This window comes from Eptatretus burgeri, chromosome 16 (genome assembly GCF_056783735.1).
Source record: "Eptatretus burgeri isolate ZD-2024b chromosome 16, Ebu_testis_v1, whole genome shotgun sequence".
NCBI classification, from domain to species: Eukaryota; Metazoa; Chordata; class Myxini; order Myxiniformes; family Myxinidae; genus Eptatretus; species Eptatretus burgeri.
The window spans coordinates 63632106-63636741 of NC_140976.1; the positions used below are offsets into that span (position 1 = coordinate 63632106).

General features: G+C 38.5%; 1 long non-coding RNA gene across 2 annotated transcripts; it reads left to right on the plus strand.

Moving 5' to 3' along the window:
• Window positions 1–2549: 2549 nt before the first annotated feature.
• Window positions 2550–3866, plus strand: LOC147011204 (uncharacterized). Of its 2 annotated transcripts, XR_015052337.1 has the most exons (4): window positions 2550–2645; window positions 2753–2926; window positions 3354–3498; window positions 3574–3863. It is a non-coding gene; the product is annotated as an uncharacterized LOC147011204 (long non-coding RNA). The 2 variants fall into 2 exon arrangements; XR_015052336.1 differs by having other exon boundaries at window positions 3354–3866.
• The last annotated feature ends 770 nt before the right edge of the window (window positions 3867–4636 follow it).

Sequence of the window (4636 nt, forward strand, 5' to 3'; positions counted from 1 at the left end):
AAAAGGAAGTGCAAGTACTTTACACTTTTACAAACCAGATTCCATCACGAAAAGAAGCTCAAAACCTCATCAGTGTACCACTAATCACCCACAATATCCAGGCTCAAAAGATAAGCCTGCTCCATTTTTACTCGAGCCAAAACCATACCTTAAAAGCACATTTACATTTTGCTCCTTCAATTTTGCTTTCCTGGTTTTATAAATTGCCAGTTTAGCAATACCCAACAGAAAAGACAAAAACGAGAGGACTGGTTTACTCTTATAATTCCCCTCGATTCCATAAATAAAGACTGGAAAGGAAAAAACTAGATTTATAAAAAAAGCTGTTGAAAGAAGAGAAAGAGGGGTACCAATCTCTTACATTCAATAAAAGCATGGGCCACATTTTCAATTAAATCACAAAAAGGACGAAAAATGAGAACAGAAGAATTAAACTTATGGAGTAATGTCTGTGTGACCAGGGCTTGATGTGCTTGTCTCCAATTCAGGTCTCCATTTCGCCCAAGAGTTGGAGAACTATACATTTTGTTCCACACTGGAGTTAAAAAAGCTCCAGCAGGGAAGATCTCATTCCACCGATTTTTTAACAGTTTTGTAAAACCAGGTATACATCCTTCCAGACATATGTTGTCGATAGCCGTTTTCCCCATGACATGAAACACACCAATTTCCTCTATGTTTGAGGAGAACACACCCTCTTGTTTTTTTGAGGCAATTTGAAGTTCAGGGAAGTAGAGACGTGAGTCGACCACTTCATCCACCCCAGTCGACCCGATGTTTACTCGATGAAAGGTTTGAATTACTGCTTTCAAGACATTTTCCACAATTCGAGCAGAACGAACACCAATGTTTGGATCCTCGTGGAGGATCTCCAAGTCTTACTCACGTTGTTGTTCTTCATCTTCTTCTTGTGGACTTTTTTGTTTCACAGCCTACAGTTTTCATCAAAACTTCCTGAAACTTGACATATATATGTAAAAATACCCTCTGCAGACAGTCACCATCTCCGATTTGGAAAATTCCTCCGAGAAAAAAGTTATGACGTCAAAATATCTCCTCCGCTAATGGAAATCGCCGAAAAAATTATCTCCGAAACTAGGAAAGCTTTTTGAATTCTGTTTGTGGGAATCGAACATGGCATTAGCAGAGATGAATTACCGCACATATGATACATCACAATGACGTCATATCAATTTTTACGACGTCATTCCTATTTCTTGACATTTTTAGTTTCACAACCCAGAGTTTTCATTGGATCTTCGTGAAACTTGCCATGTATATGCAGAAAGCCCACGCGCAGGCAGTAGCCATCTCCGATTTTGGAAATTCTTCCGAGAAAAAAAAGTTGACGTCATAATATCACCGCTAATGGAAATCGCCTATACCATTATCTCTGAAACTAGGCAAGCTGTTTGAATTTTATTTGTGGGAATCAAGCAGGGCATTAGCACAGATAATTTATCGCAAACCGGATACATCACAATGACGTCATATTCGTTTTTATGACGTCATCATGAAGAGGACGAGAATCTTAGCTCATTTGAGCTTTTTTGTTTCACAGCCTACAGTTTTCATCAAAACTTCCTGAAACTTGGCATATATATATATATATATATATATATATATATATATATATATATATATATATATATATATATATATATATATATATATATATATATATATATATATACACATATGTAAAAATACCCTGCGCAGACAGTCACCATCTCCGATTTGGAAAATTCCTCCTAGAAAAAAAGTTATGACATCAAAATATCTCCGCTAATGGAAATCGCCAAAAAAATTATCCAGAAAGCCTTATAAAATTCAGCCGGACGGCCGTCTAGTCCAGGGGCTTTCCCATCCTTGCTATCCTGAAGCGCAGTAGTGAGTTCTCCAAGAGAAATGCCAGGCTCAAACAATTGTTGTTGGTCTTCAGACAGAGAAGGGAGCTGTTCAAGCATCACATTCCTGTCCTCCTCATTCACAGCTCTTATTGTGAAGAGTTCAGAAAAATATTCCTGTAAGTAGAGGATAAATGGGATTTCTTGTGCAGCCATTCAAATGAATGGGGGAAAAGGGAAAAACTCTGAATTAACCCCCAAAAACCCAAAATAGGAGATTGATTTTCTCCCCATTTCCTCCCCCTCCCATACAAATGAATGGGGGGAACTCTCTGACTTCAGGCCCCAAAGTCCACAAGAGGAGACTGATCTCTGACCCATTGAGACTTACTGATTAAAACACTTCTTTCCTTTTATATTTTTATTCCACTCAAAGAGTGATCCACTGAATATTTGCCCATGTTCTACTTCAGGTTATAAATTAACTTTCTTACAACATTCACTTTATCTCTTCAAGCACGATCGAAAAAAGCTATTCCCCATTCGGTTTCATAAAATACAGAAGTGTTTCATAAATAAAAAATACAGAAGTATAGTGAAAATGAGTCAGACTGCTTGTCAGGCTGCCTCGCCCAAACCAAGTCATTTCCTTTTGTGAAAAACCATTGTAAAATCTCCCATTACGTCATTACGTGCTTATTTAAACCAGGCTGTGTGCCGAGTGTGTTTCATTCACAGAATGGAATGTGTAGACGAGTACTCCGACCTTACGGATCAATCGCTTACACAAGATGAGAGGTGAGATTCTCATCTAAATTTATTTTTTGTTGTTTAAAACAGAATTAAATCACTAATACAACCAATAATTATTGTATGTGTTTTTTCAACTGCTTTTTCCAAATCAGAACATCGTTGACAACAGAGATAGAGAATGAATTATCTGATTTACATGATGAGTGGATAAAAATGAACGACTTTCTTAAAGACATTCAAATGTTCAGAAGAGAAGTGAATGATATTTTTCTTGGATGGAAAGAAATTCAATCACGCACTTTGATCTTGAATGAATCGAGTCAAAGGTGAGAAATCATCCGTGTGTGTGTGTGTGTGTGTGTGTGTGTGTGTGTGTGTGTGTGTGTGTGTGTGTGTGTGTGTGTGTGTGTGTGTGTGTGTGTAATGGGGTCGTTCTGATCTGTGAACCACAAACACAGAATCAACAGATCATTCAGACAAGAGTTAATGTCTTGCACACAATTTCGTTTGTGTGAGTGTGCATGTGCGTGTGTGTGTGTGTGTGTGTGTGTTTGTGTGTTTGTGTGTGTGTGTGTGTGTGTGTGTGTGTGTGTGTGTGTGTGTGTGTGTGTGTGTGTGTGTGTGTGTGTGTGTGTGTGTGTGTGTGTGTGTGTCTATCTGTCTCTTGTCTCTGTCTGTATCTTTCTGTTCTTCTTCCACACATCCTTTTATTTTACATGGTGGTAATTTTTGAATACCTGTTTTTATTTTCAGCATTAAAACTGAATCATACATGAGCTGTGAAGCGAATGAATTTTGCAACCTTGGATGGGAAGATGTTGAAATTCCAACTTGTTCCAGTTCAAACACACAACTTAATCTTCTGGAGGAATCTGACACAACACTCTATCTTCTGGAGGTAAATGTTTATTTTATTAATTATTTCATCATATTTATATGCTCTAATGGTTTTCCACTCTTTGTTTCAAAACAGAATATGGTATCCGAGTTTCAAAATCTCAAGACACCTGAAGCAGACTGCTGGGAAAGATTATACATTCTCGCAAATGAAAATTTAACCAAAGAAGAATATTTAATATTTTCAATCTTGATTAATTACATTTGCTTTGCTTTTAATTATCTGATTTTGAATTACAAGAAAAGAATAAAGGAAATGTAAAGGGTAGGTGCGCTCCCCCAACAACCCACCACCCCCCTCATCCCACCTCCCTCCCTCCCTGTGTGTGTGTGGGGGTGGGATGAGGGGGGTGGTAGGACAAAGGTGGGGGTGCACAGAGGGGGAGTTGTGTGGGTGGGCGGGGCTTGTGTGGGTGGGGCTTGTGTGGGCGGGGTTTGTGTGGGTGGGCACAGCTTGTGTCGGCGGGGCTTGTGTGGGAGGAGCTTGTGTGGGGTGGGTGGAGCTTGTGTGGATGTGGTTTGTGTGGATGGAGCAATTTTTTTCAATTAAATAAACATGTGTGTGGGGAACTAATTAATCACTAATTATGTGAATGTGATGGATTTGGTTTTTGTGGGTGGAGCTTGTGTGGGGTGGGGTTTATGTGTGTGGAAGTTGTGTAGATGTGGCTTTTGTGAGTGGGGCTTGTGTGGATATGGCTTTTGTGAGTGGGGCTTGTGTGGGTGGAGCCAAAAATGGGCGGAGTTTAAAAAGGGGTGGAGTCAAAAAAATTTCAATTTATCTTGGTCTTTTGTAATTCCTGCAAATAAAATGTACCTAAAATCTCTTCCCACTTGAAATCATATGCCTTATAAGTCCAAGGAACTGTATATATTACATCAATGATTTTAAAAAGTTCATTTGTCCATCGCTTAGTAGCCTATAACCTTTTTCAAAATGAGATTTCCACCTGAAAATTCTAACGATATTACCAACTTTGAACTTCGGCTTTCTGACATTAATCTCTTTTTCATATTCTAATTTTGTAAATGTTTCTGATGGCTTCATTTTCGTTAAGGTGTGGATCGTATCATTATACTTGTCTACAATGTCCTGAATTAAAGATACCCATTTTTGAGAACCGAGTTGAGTGAATATT